General features: G+C 39.2%; 1 non-coding gene across 1 annotated transcript; it reads right to left on the bottom strand.

The window, feature by feature from the left end:
- Positions 1-19,709: 19,709 nt before the first annotated feature.
- LOC148548607 (small nucleolar RNA R71) lies at positions 19,710-19,816 on the bottom strand. Its single transcript, XR_015898109.1, has one exon. It is a non-coding gene; the product is annotated as a small nucleolar RNA R71 (small nucleolar RNA).
- Between the last annotated feature and the right edge of the window lie 1,112 nt (positions 19,817-20,928).

The raw sequence follows: 20,928 nt of genomic DNA, 5'->3' as shown, positions 1-20,928 counted from the left end.
AATGTTATTTGATAATTTGAAAAATCATAAAAATGATTCTTGAAGCAAGAAAAAGTAGTGAATACAAAAGCTTGCAGAAAAAAAAATATAGCGAAAAAAAGAAAAAGAAAAAGCAAGCAGAAAAAGCCAAAAGCTCTTTAAACCAAAAGGCAAGAGCAAAAAGCCAATAGCCCTTAAAACCAAAAGGCAAGGGTAAATAAAAAGGATCCAAGGCTTTGAGCATCAGTGGATAGGAGGGCTTAAAGGAATAAAATCCTGGCCTAAGCGGCTAAACCAAGCTGTCCCTAACCATGTGCTTATGGCGTGAAGGTGTCAAGTAAAAGCTTGAGACTGAGCGGTTAAAGTCAAGGTCCAAAGCAGAAAAAAAAAAGAGTGTGCTTAAGAACCCTGGACACCTCTAATTGGGGACTTTAGCAAAGTTGAGTCACAATCTGAAAATGTTCACCCAATTATGTGTCCGTGGCATTTATGTATCCGGTGGTAATATTGGAAAACAAATTGCTTAGGGCCACGGCCAAGACTCATAATGTAGCTGTGTTCAAGAATCAACATACTGAATTAGGAGAATCAATAACACTATCTGAACTCTGAGTTCCTATGGATGCCAATCATTTTGAACTTCAATGGATAAAGTGAGATGCAAAAACTATTCAAGAGGCAAAAAGCTACAAGTCCCGCTCATCTGATTGGAGCTAAGTTTCATTGATATTTTGGAATTCATAGTATATTCTCTTCTTTTTATCCTATTTGATTTTCAATTGCTTGGGGACAAGCAACAATTTAAGTTTGGTGTTGTTATGAGCGGATAATTTATACGCTCTTTGGCATTGTTTTTACATAGTTTTCAATATAATTTAGTTAGTTTTTAGTATATTTTTATTAGTTTTTAAATAAAAATCACATTTCTGGACTTTACTATGAGTTTGTGTGTTTTTCTGTGATTTCAGGTATTTTCTGCCTGAAATTGAGGGACTTGAGCAAAAATCAGATTCAGAGGTTGAAAAAGGACTGCAGATGCTGCTAGATTCTGACCTCCCTGCACTCGAAGTGGATTTTCTGGAGCTACAGAACTCAAATGGCTCGCTCTCAATTGCGTTGGAAAGTAGACATCCAGGGCTTTCCAGCAATATATAATAGCCCATACTTTGCCCGAGTTTAGACGACGCAAACTGGCATTCAACGCCAGTTCCATGCTGCATTCTAGAGTTAAACGCCAGAAACAGGTTGCAAAGTGGTGTTAAACGCCAGAAACAGGTTACAAACTGGCGTTCAACTCCAAGAGAAGCCTCTACACATGTAAAGCTCAATGCTCAGCCCAAGCACACACCATGTGGGCCCCAGAAGTAGATTTCTGCATCATTTACTCATTTATGTAAACCCTAGTAACTAGTTTAGCATAAATAGGACTTTTTACTATTGTTTTTACATCTTTTGGAACATCTTTAGTTTAATCTTTAGATCACATTTGGGGGCCGGCCTCTCGGCCATGCCTGGACCTTCATCACTTATGTATTTTCAACGGTAGAATTTCTACACACCATAGATTAAGGTGTGGAGCTCTGCTGTTCCTCATGAATTAATACAAAGTACTATTGTTTTTCTATTCAATTCAAGCTTATTCCGATTCTAAGATATTCATTCGCACCTCAATATGAATGTGATGATCGGGACAATCATCATCATTCCCAACTATGAACGCGTGCCTGACAACCACATCCGTTCTACCTTAGATTGAATGAGTATCTTTGGGATTCCTTAATCAGAATCTTCGTGGTATAAGTTAAAATCCATGGACGGCCATTCTTGAGATCCAAAAAGTCTAAACATTGTCTGTGGTATTTCGAGTAGGATCTGGGAAGGGATGGCTGCGACGAGCTTCAAACTCGCGAGTGCTTGGTGTAGTGACAGATGCAAAAGGATCAATAGATCCTATTCCAGTATGATCGAGAACCGACAGATGATTAGCCATGCAGTGACAGTGCATTGGACCATTTTCACTGAGAGGACAGGATGTAGCAATTGACAACGGTGATGCCTAACATACAGCTTGCCATAGAAAGGAGTATGAATGATTGGATGAAGACAACAGGAAAGCAGAGGTTCAGGAGGAATGAACGCATCTCTATACGCTTATCTGAAATTCTCACCAATGAATTACATAAGTATCACTATCTTTATTTTATATTTTACTTATCTTTTAATTATTAAATCTCTATAATCAATTGAATCCGCCTGATTGAGATTTACAAGGTGACCATAGCTTGCTTCAAGCCGACAATCTTCGTGGGATCGACCCTTACTAACGTAAGGTTTATTACTTGGACGACCCAGTGCACTTGCTGGTTAGTTGTGCGAAGTTGTGACAAAGAACTAAGATTATGAACGTGCGTATTGAGTTTTTACATAGTTTTTTTCACGCTTGGTTACAAGAAGGGCTAATATAAACATGGAAGTACAGTTGAGGCAAACAGAACAGCAGTTATCAAAACAAATAACAGAAGAATGCCAAGTAGTTCAATTAAGAAGTGGAAAAATATTAAATACCTCACTTCAAGGCAGCAGGAAGCCAAGAAATGAACAAACTGCTATTCACAATCCCTCTGAGGACAGTAAGAGCCCAGAGAAGAATAACTCTGGCGTTCAAACGCCAGAAACAAGCAATAATATGGCGTCAAACGCCCAATGGAAGCTCAGTTCTGGCGTTCAAACACCAGGAACAAGTAAGGTGTTGGCATCCAACGCCACTCCAGCTTCTGACTCTGGCAATCAAATGCCAGTGAGGGATCAGACACACACAAGTGTTGATAACAACCCCTCTAAAAAGGCTTCTCCAACTACCTCTGTAGGAAGTAAACCTGCAGGAAATAAGGTTGAGAAATACAAAGCCAAGATGCCTTATCCTCAAAAACTCCATAAAGAGGAGCAGGATAAGCAATTTGCTCGCTTTACAGACTATCTTCGGACTCTTGAAATAAAGATTCCGTTTCCAGAGGCACCTGAGCAAATACCTTCTTATGCCAAGTTCATGAAAGAGATCTTGAGTCATAAGAAGGATTGGAGAGAAACTGAAAGAGTTCTCCTCACTGAAGAATGTAGTGTAGTCATTCTAAAAAGCTTCCCAGAAAAGCTTAAGGATCCCGGGAGCTTTCTGATACCATGCACACTAGAGGGTAATTGCACCAAGACAGCTTTATGTGATCTTGGAGCAAGCATCAATCTAATACCTGCATCCACTATCAGAAAGCTTGGTTTAACTGAAGAAGTCAAACCAACCCGGATATGTCTCCAACTTGCTGATGGATCCATTAAATACACATCATTGACTTTGTGGTGCTGGAAATGGAAGAGCACAAGAGTGCTACTCTCATTCTAGGAAGACCTTTCCTAGCAACTGGATGAACTCTCATTGATGTCCAAAAGGGGGAAGTAACCCTGAGGGTCAATGAGGATGAGTTCAAGTTAAATGCTGTCAAAGCCATGCAACATCCAGACACACCCAAAGACTGCATAAAAGTTGTTCTTATTGACTCTTTGGTAGAGGAGATCAACATGGCTGAGAGTCTCGAATCAGAGCTGGAAGACATCTTTAAAGATGTTCAGCCTGATTTGGAGGATTCAGAAGAATTGAAAGAACTTCTGAAACTTCCTCAGGAAGAGGAAACACCTCCTAAACTTGAGCTCAAGCTATTACCACCATCCCTGAAATATGCATTTCTGGGAGAAGGTGACACTTTTCCAGTGATCATAAGCTCTGCTTTAAATCCACTGGAAGAGGAAGCACTAATTCAAGTGCTAAGGACACACAAGACAGCTCTTGGGTGGTCCATAAATGACCTTAAGAGCATAAGCCCAGCTAGATGCATGCACAAAATCCTATTGGAGGATAATGCTAAGCCAGTGGTTCAACCACAGAGGCGGCTAAATCCAGCCACGAAGGAAGTTGTGCAGAAGGAGGTCACCAAGTTACTAGAGGCTGGGATTATTTATCCTATTTCTGATAGCCCCTGGGTGAGCCTTGTTCAAGTTGTCCCCAAAAAGGGAGGTATGACAGTGGTTCATAATGAAAAGAATGAACTGGTTCCTACAAGAACAGTTACAGGGTGGCGCATGTGTATTGACTACAGAAGGCTCAATACAGCCACTAGAAAGGATCATTTTCCTTTACCATTCATAGATCAGATGCTAGAGAGACTAGCAGGTCATGAATACTACTGCTTTTTGGATGGCTATTCAGGTTATAACCAAATTGCAGTAGATCCCCAGGACCAAGAGAAAACAGCATTCACATGTCCTTCTGGAGTGTTTGCTTACAGAAGGATGCCCTTTGGTCTATTTAATGCACCTGCAATCTTTCAGAGGTGCATGCTCTCTATCTTCTCTGATATGGTAGAGAAATTTCTGGAAGTCTTCATGGATGACTTTTCAGTATTTGCAGACTCATTCAGCTCCTGCCTTAACCATTTAGCACTTATTCTGAAAAGATGCCAAGAGACCAACCTAGTTTTAAACTGGGAAAAATCCAACTTTATGGTGACTGAAGGAATTGTCCTTGGGCATAAAATTTCAAACAAGGGAATAGAGGTGGATCAAGCTAAAGTGGAAATAATTGAAAAATTACCACCACCTGCTAATGTTAAGGCAATCAGAAGCTTTCTGGGGCATGCAGGATTCTACAGGAGGTTTATAAAGGATTTTTCAAAAATTGCAAAACCCCTGAGCAATCTGCTAGCTGCTGACACGCTATTTGTGTTTGACACAGAGTTTCTGCAAGCGTTTGAGACTCTGAAAGCTAAACTGGTCACAGCACCAGTTATTTCTGCACCAGACTGGACATTACCATTTGAACTAATGTGTGATGCCAGTGATCACGCCATTAGTGCAGTACTTGGGCAGAGGCATGACAAGCTTTTGCATGTCATTTATTATGCTAGCCGTGTTTTAAATAATGCCCAGAAAAATTACACAACAACAGAAAAAGAATTGCTTGCAGTAGTTTATGCCATTGACAAGTTTAGATCATACTTGGTAGGATCAAAAGTGATTATGTACACTGACCATGCAGCTCTTAAATATCTACCCACAAAGCAAGATTCAAAACCCAGGCTCAGAAGATGGGTGTTGCTTCTGCAAGAGTTTGATATAGAAATAAGAGACAGAAAAGGGACAGAGAACCAAGTGGTTGATCATCTGTCCCGAATAGAGCCAATAGAAGGGGCGCCCCCCTCTTTTGAGATCTCTGAAACCTTTCCGGATGAGCATTTATTCGCCATTCAGGAAACACCATGGTTTGCAGACATTGCAAACTATAAAGCTGTAAGGTTCATACCCAAGGAGTACAGCAGGCAACAAAAGAAAAAATTAATTACTGATGCAAAGTACTACTTGTGGGATGAACCCTATCTCTTTAAGAGATGTGCAGACGGAATAATCCATAGGTGTGTACCTAGAGAGGAAGCACAGAAGATCTTATGGCATTGCCATGGATCACAATATGGAGGCCATTTCGGAGGTGAGCGAACAGCCACCAAGGTCCTCCAATGTAGCTTCTACTGGCCTACCCTCTATAGAGATTTTCGAGAGTTTGTACGTAACTGTGACAGTTGCCAGAGAGCTGGTAATCTGCCTCATGGTTACGCCATGCCTCAATAAGGGATCTTGGAGATTGAGTTGTTTGATGTATGGGGAATTGACTTCATGGGGCCTTTCCCACCATCATACTCAAACACTTATATTCTGGTGGCAGTCGATTATGTATCAAAATGGGTAGAGGCCATTGACATACCCACTAATGATACTAAGACAGTACTGAAGTTCCTCCAGAAACATATCTTCAGCAGGTTTGGTGTCCCTAGAGTACTAATCAGTGATGAGGGCACTCACTTCTGCAACAAACAGCTTTACTCTGCCATGGTCCGGTATGGGATTAGCCACAAGGTGGCCACTCCATATCATCCACAGACAAATGGGCAAGCTGAAGTCTCTAATAGAGAACTAAAAAGAATCCTGGAACGGACTGTCAGTACCCGTAGAAAGGATTGGGAAAGAGGGTTGGATGATGCTCTGTGGGCTTACAGAACAGCATTCAAGACTCTTATAGAAACCTCTCCATACCAGCTTATGTATGGTAAGGCCTGTCATCTGCCCGTGGAACTGGAACATAAGGCCTACTGGGCAACCAGATTCCTGAACTTTGATGCCAAGTTAGCCGGAAAAAAAAGATTACTCCAGCTAAATGAGCTAGAGGAATTTAGACTCACTGCTTTCGAAAATGCCAAGCTTTATAAGGAGAAATCAAAAAGATGGCATGACAGAAAGCTGTCATCAAGAGTCTTTGAACTAGGACAAAAGATTCTGCTGTTTAACTCTAGGCTCAGGCTATTCCCTGGGAAACTGAAATCCCAGTGGAGGGGACCATATGTAATTACAAGTGTATCACCATATGGTTTTGTGGAGCTTCAAGACATTGATTCTGATAAAAAGTTCATTATTAATGGACAGAGAATCAAACACTATCTTGAAGGAAATGTTGAGCAAGATTGCTCAAGGCTGAGGCTAGATTAAAAGCTCAGCAAGGTCCAGCTAAAGACAATAAAGAAGCGCTTGCTGGGAGGCAACCCAGCCATTGGGAAAACTTTTTCTGTTATTTTGCCCTATTCTTGATTTTATTTGTTTATATAAAGTTCATTGTTAATAAGGTAAAGAGTCAATTGCATAAGTTCACAGGGTTACAGAATGATTCAGCACAAAAAACAGAGAGAAAGAGCTCACTGGCAAAAAAACGCCAGTAAGAGGCACAACTGGGCGTTAAACGCCCAAAAGGAGCATATACTGGGCGTTTAACGCCAGTAATGACAGCCATCTGGGCGTTAAATGCCAGAAAAAAGCAACTTCTGGGCGTTTAACGCCAGATTGACAGCATCCTGGGCGTTCAGAAAAATGCCCAGTGACATAGGGGTTTATGGCATTTAACGCCAGCTAGAAGCAACAGCTAGGCGTTAAACGCCCAGACCAAACACCAACTGGGCGTTAAACGCCCAAAACATGCAGCAGTTGGGCGTTTAACGCCAGGAATGTGGGGAGTAGGCAATTTCGTTTTCAATTCAAATTTTTTCCATTTCTTTTATGTTTCAATTCATAATTTCTTGCACAAACATGTCACAAACCCTAATTTCTAAAAACCCTAATTTCAAAAAAAAAATCAAATGTATCTTAATTCATAAGCCCTTTTTCAAATCCTTTTCAAAACAAAGCTATCTCTTTTCACCCAAAAATCTTTTCAAATCATCAATATCTTTTTCAAATCTTCACATCATCTTTTTCAAAATTCAGATTTATCTTTTTCAAATATTTTTTATATCTTTTCAATTTTAAAATCATATCTTTTTCCTATTATACTTATCTTTTACAAATCATATCTTCTATCATATCTCCTTCTAAATTTTTGACCCCATCCCCTTTTTCCCTTTAAATCTTCATTCAGCCTCCTCCTCTCCTCCACAAGTTGCGCTTGGCTCTCCCTCTTTCCCTCTCCTTTCTTTTCTTTTGCTTGAGAACAAGCAAACCTCTATGTTTGGTGTGTTTATCCGTGATCACTAAGCCAATACCCACTAAGATCATGGCTCCCAAGGGAAAACAAACCGACTCAAGAGGCAAGAATGAGAATATTCCAAAACCACTTTGGAATCAAGGGAAGTTCATAACCAAAGAACATTCAGACCATTTTTACAAAATAATGAGTCTAAGATCGGTGATCCCGGAAGTTAAATTCGATCTGAAAGAAGATGAATATCCGGAGATCCAAGAGCAAATTCGAAACAGGAGCTGGGAAGTCCTAGCTAATCCTGAAACAAAGGTGGGAAGAAACATGGTTCAGGAATTCTATGCTAATCTATGGCAGACGGACACGCAGAGAATTGTTGGAACCGCATTCTATGATTATAGAACTCTGGTAAGAGGGAAGGTTGTTCACGCCCACCCTGACAAAATAAGGGAGATCTTTAAGCTACCTCAACTGCAAGATGACCCAGACTCCTTTAATAGGAGAATGATGAGATCAAACCTGGGATTGGAAAAAATCCTAGAGGACATATGCCTCCCTGGAACCAAGTGGACAACCAACACAAAGGGTGCCCCGAACCAACTCAAGAGAGGAGATCTCAAACCAGTTGCCAGAGGCTGGCTGGATTTCATTGGACGCTCTATATTGCCCACTAGCAACCGCTCTGAGGTCACCATCAGAAGAGCAGTGATGATTCATTGCATTATGCTAGAAAAAGAAGTGGAAGTTCATCAACTGATTGCTTGTGAGCTTTCCAAAATTGCAAACAAAAACTCCAAAGATGCTAAATTGGCTTACCAAAGCTTAGTCTCTCTGATATGTAAAGATGCTGGAATAAAAATGGGAGTAGATAAGTATATCTCAGTTGAGCAACCAATCACCAAAAAGTCTATGGAAGGACTACAAGTGCAGGACGACCCCATCAAGAGAAAAGCAGAGGAGCTCCTCTCGGAAATCCCTCAAATTGAATACTGGGAGCGCCTAGAAGCATCTGTCACCAAGTTGCAAGAAGTTGTGGATCAACTGAAGGAAGAACAGCAAAATCAAAACAGCATGCTGTACAAACTACTTAAAGAACAAGAAGAGCAGGGGCATGACATAAAGGAACTGAAGCGCTAGAAGCTGTCTCTTGAAGGGCCAAGCACCCCACGGACCAAAGAAGCATCTACCTCCCAAAATAAAGGTTGTTGAGTCCTAACTCTGAGATAACCTTTTATCTATATGAGTATTAGAGTTAGAGTCATTTATTTTTATGTCTTTAATTTCCTGTCTTTTATTATTAAGTGTCTGCTTTTACTTTTAATTTATATTATTAAATAATAAATAAAGATTAGAGTCTATGACTTAAAGTTATGAATATCCTATGAATCCATCACCTTTCTTAAATAAAAAATTTTGTTTTAATTACAAAAGAACAAGAAGTACATGGTTTCAAATTCATCCTTGAAACTAGTTTAATTATTTTGATGTGGTGACAATACTTTTTGTTTTCTGAATGAATGCTTGAACAGTGCATATGTCTTTTGAATTTGATTGTTTAAGAATGTTAAATATGTTGGCTCTTGAAAGAATGATGAAAAGGAGACATGTTATTTGATAATCCGAAAAATCATAAACTTGATTCTTGAAGCAAGAAAAAGCAGTGAATACAGAAAGCTTGCGAAAAAAAATGGCGAAAAATAGAAAGAAAAAGAAAAAGCAAGTAGAACAAGCCAAAAGCTCTTTAAACCAAAAGGCAAGAGCAAAAAGCCAATAGCCCTTAAAACCAAAAGACAAGGGTAACAAAAAGGATCCAAGGCTTTGAGCATCAGTGGATAGGAGGGCCTAAAGGAATAAAATCCTGGCCTAAGCGGCTAAACCAAGCTGTCCCTAACCATGTGCTTGTGGCGTGAAGGTGTCAAGTGAAAACTTGAGACTGAGCGGTTAAAGTCAAGGTCTAAAGCAAAAACAGAGTGTGCTTAAGAACTCTGGACACCTCTAATTGGGGACTTTAGCAAAGTAAGTCACAATCTGAAAAGGTTCACCCAGTTATGTGTCTGTGGCATTTATGTATCCGGTGGTAATACTGGAAAACAAAGTGCATAGGGCCACGGCCAAGACTCATAAAGTAACTGTGTTCAAGAATCAACATACTGAACTAGGAGAATCAATAACACTATCTGAATTCTGAGTTCCTATAGATGCCAATCATTCTGAACTTCAATGGATAAAGTGAGATGCCAAAACTATTCAAGAGGCAAAAAGCTACAAGTCCCGCTCATCTGATTGGAGCTAAGTTTCATTGATATTTTGGAATTTATAGTATATTCTCTTCTTTTTATCCTATTTGATTTTCAGTTTCTTGGGGACAAGCAACAATTTAAGTTTGGTGTTGTGATGAGCGGATAATTTATATGCTTTTTGGCATTGTGTTTAGTATGTTTTTAGTATGATTTAATTTATTTTCATTATATTTTTATTAGTTTTTAATTAAAAATCACATTTCTGGACTTTACTATGAGTTTGTGTGTTTTTCTATAATTTCAGGTATTTTCTGGCTGAAATTGAGGGAGCTGAGCAAAAATCTGATTCAGGCTGAAAAAGGACTGCAGATGTTGTTGGATTCTGACCTCCCTGCACTCAAGATGGATTTTCTGGAGCTACAGAACTCCAAATGGCGCGCTCTTAATTGCGTTGGAACGTAGACATCCAATGATTTCCAGCAATATATAATAGTCCATACTTTGCTCAATGATAGATGACGTAAATTGGCGTTCAACGCCAGTTCCATGTTGCAGTCTGGCGTCAAACGCCAGAAACAGGTTACAAATGGGAGTTAAACGCCAGAAACAGGTTACAACCTGGCGTTCAACTCCAGAAACAGCCTAGGCACATGAGAAGCTTAAGTCTCAGCCCCAGGACACAGCAAGTGGGCCCAAAAGTGGATTTCTGCACCATTTATCATAGTTTGTTCATTTTTTGTAAACCTAGGTTACTAGTTTAGTATTTAAACAACTTCTAGAGGTCTATTTCGTACCTCATGACATTTTAGATCTGAACTTTGTACTCTTTGACGGCATAAGTCTTTGAACTCCATTGTTGGGGGTGAGGAGCTCTGCTGTGTTTCGATGAATTAATGCAACTATTTCTGTTTTCTATTCAAACACGCTTGTTTCTATCTAAGATGTTTATTCGCACTTCAATATGATGGATGTGATGATCCATGACACTCATCGTCATCCTCAATCTATGAATGCGTGCCTGACAACCACCTCCATTCTACCTTCAATTGAATGAACATCTTTTGGATTCCTTAATCAGAATCTTCGTGGTATAAGCTAGAATCCATTGGCAGAATTCATGAGAATCCGGAAAGTCTAAACCTTGTCTATGGTATTCCGAGTAGGATTCAGGGATTGAATGACTGTAACGAGCTTCAAACTCACAAGGGCTGGGCGTAGTGACAGACGCAAAAGAATCAATGGATCCTATTCCAGCATGAGTGAGAACCGACAGATGATTAGCCGTGCGGTGACAGCGCACCTGGACCATTTTAACTGAGAGGACGGATGGTAGCCATTGACAACGGTGATCCACCAACACACAGCTTGCCATGGGAGAAACCTTGCGTGCGTGAAGAAGAAGACAGGGAGAAAGCAGAGATTCAGAAGATAAAGTATCTCCAAAACTCCAACATATTCTCCATTACTGCATAACAAGTATTTATTTCATGCTCTTTTATTCTTCGCAATTCAAATTGATAATTATAATTGATATCCTGACTAAGAGTTACAAGATAACCATAGATTGCTTCAAGCCAACAATCTCCGTGGGATTCGACCCTTACTCACGTAAGGTATTACTTGGACGACCCAGTGCACTTGCTGGTTAGTTGTGCGAAATTGTAAGAAATAGTAATATTGACATTGACATACACAATTTCGTGCACAAGTTTTTGGCGCCATTGCCGGGGATTGTTCGAGTTTGGATAACTGACGGTTTATTTTGTTGCTTAGATTAGAAAAAATTTTTTCTTTTTGGTTTAGAGTCTTCTATTATTGTTCTTGGTTGAAATTTTTTTAAATCCTTATTTTCTCTTTTTAAATTTTTCGAAAATTTTATAAATTGATAATTGAGTTTTTCTGTTTGAGTTTAGTTTCATATTTTAAGTTTGGTGTCAATTGCATGTTTTTATTTTCTTTTAAATTTTCGAATTTGTGTTCATTGTTCTTTCTTAATCTTCAAGTTATTCTTGTTTATTTTCCTTGTTTGATCTTTAGTTTCTCTTGTTTTGTGATTTTTCTTATTTTTCTTGTGCATTTTGAATTATTAGTATCAACAAAAAAAATTAATTAAAAAAAATCTTTATTTATTAAATATCTTATTAAAACACGTTAAATTTATAGCTCAATTAGTTAGAGCGTTGTGCTTATGTTCTTGGTAATTGGCTATCTTCTTTTTAAAAACTTTTTCAAAAATAATTTTTCTTTGAATAAATCTTGTGCCAAACTTTAAGTTTGGTGTTTTCTTGTTGATTTTTCTTTAGTTTTCGAAAATTTTATTTTGGTTTTCTAAAAATTTTAAGTTTGGTGTTCTATCTTCATGTTCTTGTTGTTCTTGTGAGTCTTCAAAGTGTTCTTGAGTCTTCCTTGTGTTTTGATCTTAAAATTTTTAAGTTTGGTGTTCCTTGGTGTTTCCCTCCAAAATTTTCGAAAATAAGGAGCATTAGATCTAAAAATTTTAAGTTTTGTGTCTTTTTATTGTTTTTCTCTTTCCTTATTGAATTCAAAAATATCTTTTTCCTTTATTTTAATTGATTCTTCGAATTTTCCTTTTAAAAATTCAGATTTTATTTTAAAATTTTTTATTTTATCTTATCTTAGTTTTAAAATTTCAAAATTCAAATCTTTTTCAAAAAAAAATCATATCTTTTTCAAAATCTTATCTTATCTTATTTAAAATTTCAAATTTCAACTTCCGAAATTCAAAATTCAAATTTCAATTTTCAAATCTTTTCAAAATTTTCTTTTTCAAATCCTTATCTTAATATTGTTGACTTTTTCGAAAATTCAAAATTCAGATTTCAAATTTCAAATTTCAAAATTAATTTTCAAATTTAAAATTTAAATTTCAACACTTTTTAATTTAAATTCCTTATCTTTTCTAATCTCAAATCTTAAAATCAAATCTTTTTCATATCTTTTCTATTTTATTTTATTTTATTTTATTTTCTTACAAGTATCTTTAATTTTAAGACATATCTTTTTCAAAACTTTCTAACCAATTTCTCTCTCTTCATTTTTTCGAAAATTCTCACCCACTTTTTTTTTCAAATCTTTTTAATTAATTTAGTTTTCAATTTTTTTTATTTCTTTTTCTTCTAATTTTCGAAAATATATTCAATTTTTCAGTTATTTTATTTTATTATAATTTCGGTTTTCAAAAAAAAAATTATTTGCAATCCGCATCATCTCCCTTTCTGCATCATAGACCTAAGTGGAAATGAACAGTCCAGAAGAACTCTGGGGTCATATGCTAACCCCACTATTGCTTCATATGGGAGCAGTATTTGTATACCCTCCATTGGAGTCAGTAGCTTTGAGTTGAATCCTCAGCTCATTATCATGGTGCAGCAAAGTTGCCAGTATTCCGGTCTTCCACAGGAAGAACCTACAGAGTTTCTGGCACAATTTTTACAAATTGCTGACACAGTACATGATAGAGAAGTAGATCAGGATGTCTACAGATTATTACTATTTCCATTTTCTATAAAAGACCAAGCTAAGAGGTGGTTAAATAACCAACCTAAGGCTAGCATAAGGATATGGAAACAGCTGTCAGAAAAATTCCTGAATCAATACTTCCCTCCAAAATGGATGACACAGCTAAGGCTGGACATCCAAGGCTTTAAACAAGGAGATAATGAATCTCTTTATGATGCCTGGGAGAGATACAGAGAGATGCTAAGAAAATGGCCCTCTGAAATGTTTTCAGAATGGGTGCAGTTAGACATCTTCTATTATGGGCTTACAGAGAAAGCTCAAATTTCTCTAGATCACTCAGCTGGTGGATCTATATACATGAGAAAGACAATTGAAGAGGCTCAAGAGCTTATTGATACAGTTGCCAGAAATCAGCATCTGTACCTTAGTAGTGAATCTTCCATGAAAGAAGAGGCTAAAACAGTAACTGCTGAACTCAGTCCTGCAGAACAAGTTACTGAATTCAATCAGCAATTAGATTTTCTAACAAAACAGCTAGCCAAATTCAAGGAGATACTACAAGACACAAGAATGGCTAATATGAATGTGGAAGTACAGTTGAAGCAAACAAAACAGCAGTTATCAAAACAAATAATAGAAGAGTGCCAAGCAGTTCAATTAAGAAGTGGGAAAATATTAAATACCTCACTTCAGAGCAGCAGAAAGCCAAGAAAAGAACAACTGACAGAGGATGAGCAAAATACTATCCAAAATCTCTCTGAGGATAGTAAGAGCCCAGAGAGGAATAACTCTGGCGTTCAAATGCCAGAAAAGGGTGCAAAGTTGGTGTTAAACGCCCAACCCACACACAGTTCTGGCGTTCAAACGCCAGGAACAGGCAAGGAGCTGGCGTCAAACGCCCAATGGAAGTTCAGTTCTGGCGTTCAAACACCAGAAACATGTAGGAAGTTGGCGTCCAATGCCAATCAAGCTTCCATCCCTGGCATTCAAATGCCAGTGAGGGATCAGACACACACAAGTGCAGATAACAACCCCTCTAAAAAGGCTTTCCCAACCCCTTCTGTAAGAAATAAACCTACAGCAACCAAGGTTGAGGAGTACAATGCCAAGATACCTTATCCTTAAAAACTCGGCCAAGAGGAGCAGGATAAGCAATTTGCTCGCTTTGCAGACTATCTCAAGACTCTTGAAATAAAGATTCCGTTTGCAGAGGCACTTGAGCAAATACCCCCTTATGCCAAGTTCATGAAAGATATATTGAGTCATAAGAAGGATTGGAGAGAAACTGAAAGAGTTCTCCTCACTGAAGAATGCAGTGCAGTCATTCTAAAAAGCTTCCCAGAAAAGCTTAAAGATCCCGGGAGCTTTGTGATAGCATGCATATTAGAGGGTAATTGCACCAATACAGCTTTATGTGATCTTGGGGTAAGCATCAACCTAATCCCTGCATCCACTATCAGAAAGCTTGGCTTGACTAAAGAGGTCAAACCAACCCGGATCTGTCTTCAACTTGTTGATGGCTCCATTAAATACCCATCAGGCATAATTAAGGACATGATTGTCATGGTTGGGCCATTTGCCTTCCTTACTGACTTTGTAGTGCTGAAAATAGAGGAGCACAAGAGTGCAACTCTCATTCTAGGAAGACCATTCGTAGCAACTGGACGAACCCTCATTGACGTCCAAAAACGGGAGATAACAGTGAGAGTCAATCAGGATGAGTTTAAGTTGAATGTTGTCAAAGCTATGCAACATCCAGACACATCAGACGACTGCCTGAGTGTTGATATTATTGACTCCCTGGTGGAAGAGGTCAATATGACTGAGAGACTTGAATCAGAGCTAGAGGACATTTTTAAAGATGTTCAGCCTGATCTGGAGGAACCAGAGGAAAAAAAAGAACCTCTGAAAACTCCTCAGGAAGAGGAGAAACCTCCTAAATCCGAGTTCAAACCACTACCACCATCCCTGAAATATGCATTTCTGGGAGAAGGTGACAATTTTCCTGTAATCATAAGCTCTGCTTTATAGCCACAGGAAGAGAAAGCACTAATTCAGGTGCTAAGGACACACAAGACAGCTCTTGGGTGGTCCATAAGTGATCTTAAGGGCATTAGCCCAGCCAGATGCATGCACAAGATCCTATTGGAGGATGATGCTAAGCCAGTGGTTCAACCACAGAGGCGGCTAAATCCCGCCATGAAGGAGGTGGTGCAGAAAGAGGTCACTAAGTTACTAGAGGCTGGAATTATTTATCCTATTTCTGATAGCCCCTGGGTGAGTCTTGTCCATGTTGTCCCTAAGAAGGGAGATATGACAGTGGTTCATAATGAAAAAAATGAACTGGTTCCTACAAGAACAGTTACAAGGTGGCGTATGTATATTGACTACAGAAGTCTCAATACAGCCACCAGGAAGGATCACTTCCCTTTACCATTCATAGACCAGATGCTAGAAAGACTAGCAGGTCATGAATACTATTGCTTTTTGGATGGCTATTCAGGTTACAACCAAATTGCAGTAGATCCTCAAGACCAAGAGAAAACAGCATTCACATGTCCATCTGGAGTATTTGCATACAGAAGAATGCCTTTTGGTCTGTGCAATGCACCTGCAACCTTTCAGAGGTGCATGCTCTCTATCTTCTCTGATATGGTAGAGAAATTTCTGGAAGTCTTCATGGATGACTTCTCAGTATTTGTAGACTTATTTAGCTCCTGTCTTAACCAAGAGACTAACCTGGTTCATAATTGGGAAAAATGTCACTTTATGGTGACTAAAGGAATTGTCTTTGGGCATAAAATTTTGAACAAGGGAATAGAGGTGGATCAAGCTAAGGTAGAGGTAATTGAAAAATTACCACCACCCACCAATGTTAAGGTAATCAGAAGCTTTCTGGGGCATGCAGGATTCTATAGGAGGTTTATAAAGGATTTTTCAAAAATTGCAAAACCTCTGAGCAATCTGCTAGCTGCTGACACGCCATTTGTGTTTGACACAGAGTTTGTTCAGGCGTTTGAAACCCTGAAAGCTAAGCTGGTCACAGCACTAGTTATTTCTGCACCAGATTGGACATTACCTTTGAAACTAATGTGTGATGCCAGTGACCATGCCATTGGTGCAGTATTGGGACAGAGGCATAACAAGCTTCTGCATGTCATTTATTATGCTAGCCATGTTTTAAATGATGCCCAGAAAAATTACACAACCACAGAAAAAGAGCTGCTTGCAGTGGTTTATACCATTGACAAGTTTAGATCATACTTAGTAGGATCAAAAGTGATTGTGTACACTGACCATGCTGCTCTTAAATATCTACTCACAAAGCAGGATTCAAAGCCCAGGCTCATAAGTGATGCTAGGGCATCTTGGCTAGTTTCACTGACCTTTTCTTTACTGTTTTTAGGTTAGTTTCATGCATTCCCTTAGGAAATAAGCTAGTTTTGGGTAGATATTCACTTACACCTTGATTCAAGCATACATTGTGCATTTTTCATTATTTCATGAGGATTTTGCATGAGTTTAGTGACAAATTATATGTTGCATTGCCCATGACTTGGACTAGAACTTTGATGCGCTCTATTGCTTGATTTCAGGACCAAAGGAAGCAAAGAATGGGAGATAACTTGCAAAGTTAATGAGAAAAGTGATTGCCAATAACGCTCTCGAAGCCATCATTGACCACGGTAAGAGTCACGTTAACTAAGTTAACGTGAACTCTAACGTGGAGAGGGGAAGTTGAGCCAACGTTAGTGACACTTAACATTGTCACTAACGTTGGCAAATGCTCATAAGTGGCTACGTTAGAGTCCACGTTAACTTAGTTAACGTGGCCTCTAACGTTAAAAGGGGGGAAGAAACGCCAACGTTAGTGACATTCAACATTGTCACTAACGTTGGCCTAAGGAGAAACATACCACGATAACTCCCACGTTAACTTGGTTAACGTGGGAGCTAACGTAAGAAGCAAGAGTGGTCGACAATGTTAGTGACACCCAACATTGTCACTAACGTTGGAAGCAACCACACAACCACCCAAGGAGCCACGTTAACTTCCACGTTAGTGACATTCAACATTGTCACTAACGTTGGGGATGGCTAAGCATGGCCACGTTAGAAGCCACGTTAACCTAGTTAACATGGACTCTAACGTGAGACATAGGGGCACCTTGGAACGTTAGTGACAATGTTGAGTGTCACTAACGTTCTCGAAGGATGGCAAGCCCACGTTAAAGAGCCACGTTAACTAAGTTAACGTGGGCTCTAACGTGGGAACAAAGGGGGCTTTTCAAAGTTATTGGGAATGTTAAGTCTCAATAACATGTGCGAAAGACTTAGAGGCAACGTTAGTGGCAACGTTTATGCCACTAACGTTGAAGTTAACGTGGCTTTTACTTAGGAACGTTAGTGAGAAAGTTGATTGTCACTAACGTTCTCGAACTCATATTTTCACTAAACGTTAACACCCCTAACGTCCTGAGCTAAAGTCTCTGCCCACTTCACACTTTCTCTCTGCAAGTAAAGCCAAGTCCAAATAAAGAAGAGAACTGCTTCAAACTCAAGATCCAAAGGCCCAAGACTTGAAGAGCCAACTAGAAGCTGAGAAAAGTAGTATATATAGGAGTAGCTTTGAATTGTTTAGGGAGTTCTAAAAAGTTGGAAAAGAGAATTACTCTCTGTATTCTACCTTCTCTGCATTTTCTAGTTTTATGATGTATTCTCCATCTTTGTTTTCATTTTCTAGAGCTATGAACAACTAAACCCCTTTCATTGGGTTAGGGAGCTCTGTTGTAATTTGATGGATCAATACTAATTTTCATTATTCTTCTTCTATCTTTTCTCTTGATTTTACTTGAAAGCTTTCGATCTTTATCCAATTGAGTAGTTATTTTGGAAAAGAAGCTATTCAAACTTGGATCTCTTCTGAACCTTGAAAGAGGAATGAAGAGATCAAGCTAGAAATGCTTTCTCATGCTGGACCAAATTGGGTTTGGATGGGTATGTGACTATAACCCTCTCAATACTTGATTTGGGAAATGTATGTGGTATAATCAGTGACCATACTTCATCTCTTCTCATGAGCAATTGACCAAGGAATTGGCTATTGATCAAGATTTGAGAGATTGAATTGCAAGAAATTGTAATTCAATCAATTAAGATTGCCAAGGAGATCAATGAGTGCATTGATTGAGGAAGAATTGCAACATCTCCTGAGCCCAATGAACTCCCCATCTCTGATCTTACCCATTCTCTTTAATTTCTGCCATTTACTTTTATGAGCAAATCCCCCATTCCCATTTACAATTCTGCAATTTACTTTCAGTCATTTACTTCCAGTCCTTTAATTCTAGCATTTACTTTTCTGTTATTTACATTCCCGCATTTTATTTTCTGCAACTCTCAACCCAAATTTTGGATTCGCTCAACTAGAACATTATTCTAATTAAAGTTGCTTGATCAATCAATCCCTGTGGGATTCGACCTCACTCTATTGTGAGTTTTTACTTGACGACAAATTCGGTACACTTGCCGAAGGAAATTTGTTGAGAGACAGTTTCCACCCGCATCAAGTTTATGGCGCCGTTGCCGGGGATTGATTGTGCATCAACAATGATTAAATTGGAAGATCACTAGATTGAGCATTTTTATTTTGTAAATTTCATTTTCTGTTTGAGTGATTTACTTTCTGTTTTAGTTAAACTTCTTCCCTTCCCCCTCTACTCTTTTGTTTTTCTTTGTTATTTTCAATTTTGTTTGCTAACCCACTAACTGTTTGATATATTGCATCACCCACAACTAACAGTAATTCTGACAAAAATACTTTCTGCACATAACTTTTCTTGCTTGCACTTGATGGTTGTATGACAGGGAGAAGAAGCGGGGCTTCAACTACCTTCGATTCTGAACCTGAGAAGACCTTCCTTAGATTAAGGAGGGAGGCAAGAGGAAAGAAAGTGGTTGGTGCTGAGGAGGAAGAGGAATTCTTTGAACCAAACATGGAAGACAACATGGAAAACCATCATAAAGAAGAGGATCACAACCATGGGGGAGGAGGTAGAGCAAATCGTGCTGGGGAGGATAAAAGAGTTTTGGGCTCTTACATCAATACAAACCCAGGCAATTGTGGAAGTAGCATCCAAAAGCCAACAATCCATGCCAACAACTTTGAACTCAAACCACAGCTCATCACCCTTGTTCAGAACAACTGTTCGTTTGGAGGAGGTGTTCAAGAAGACCCCAATCAACATTTAACCACCTTCCTGAGAATATGTCACACAGTGAAGTCTAATGGTGTTCATCCTGACGCCTATAGACTGCTTTTATTTCCATTCTCACTCAGGGACAAGGCAGCCAAGTGGCTGGAATCTTTCCCAAGGGAAAGCTTGACAACTTGGGAAGACGTGGTGAACAAATTCTTAACAAGATTTTATCCTCCTCAACGAATTAATAGGCTGAGAGCTGAGGTCCAAACTTTCAGGCAACAAGATGGTGAGACTCTATATGAAGCATGGGAGAGGTTTAAAGACCTAACAAGGAGGTGCCCACCAGATATGTTCAACGAATAGGTGCAGCTGCACATTTTCTATGAAGGGCTCTCTTATGAGTCAAAGAAGGCCGTAGACCATTCATCCAGAGGATCTTTGAACAAGAAGAAGACAATTGAGGAAGCCATAGATGTTATTGAAACAGTAGCAGAGAACGACTACTTCTATGCTTCCGAAAGAGGGAGCACAAGAGGAGTAATGGAGCTAAACAACGTAGATGCTCTGTTGGCCCAAAACAAGCTCATTACCCAGCAGCTGGCTGACCTCACCAAGAAGATGGAGAGGAACCAAGTAGCAGCAATCTCCACTTCATCAACAACCCAAGAAGGAGTGAATGAAGAAGCAGAGGGTAGTCAGGAGCAAGCCAACTACATTGGGAATTCACCAAGGCAAAACTATGATCCATACTCCAAGACCTACAACCCCGGATGGAGAAACCACCCAAACTTTGGGTGGGGAAGTCAGCAAGATCAAAACCAAGACCAGAGACGTTACAACTCCAACAACAATGCAGCTCACCAACAATTCACACAGAGGACATCTCAACACCCCCACAACAACACTTCTCCAAACGCCTATCAAAACCAAAACAGCACATCTGCTCCGAATCAACCATCAATTGATGACAAGCTCTCTAAGATTGAAACCTTACTTGAAGGAATATGCCAAGAGATTCAAGAAAATAAGGTGTTCAAAGAGGAGGTGCGAGCCAATATTAAGAACCAGGGAGAGACCATTAGGAAGCTGGAATTCCAGGTGGGATGTTTAGCTGAGAAGATTCCCAAACCTACCGATAGCTTCCCAAGTGACACAGAGAAAAATCCCAAAGGAGAAGCAAAGAAAGTAAGATGGGAAGATTGCAAAATGGTTACTACAAGTGATCAAGAGACTGAAGACAAGCAAGGCAAACTTTTCGAACAACCTGAAGACAACTCAACAAAGGAGGAGGATAGAGATCACCAAGAACCAGAAATCTCACAACAAGAGCTGCTGAATGGTAGCACGAATTGTGAATCACACTTTTCACAACGCGTACCTCTAACCAGCAAGTGCACTGGGTTGTCCAAGTAATACCTCACGTGAGTAAGGGTCGAATCCCACGGAGATTGTTGGTTTGAAGCAA

The sequence above is a fragment of the Arachis ipaensis genome, chromosome B8 (assembly GCF_059453495.1).
Source record: "Arachis ipaensis isolate K30076 ecotype BB chromosome B8, ASM5945349v1, whole genome shotgun sequence".
Taxonomy (NCBI): Eukaryota; Viridiplantae; Streptophyta; class Magnoliopsida; order Fabales; family Fabaceae; genus Arachis; species Arachis ipaensis.
Note: the sequence above shows the minus strand (reverse complement) of the source record. Positions and strands in the feature narration are given on the sequence as shown.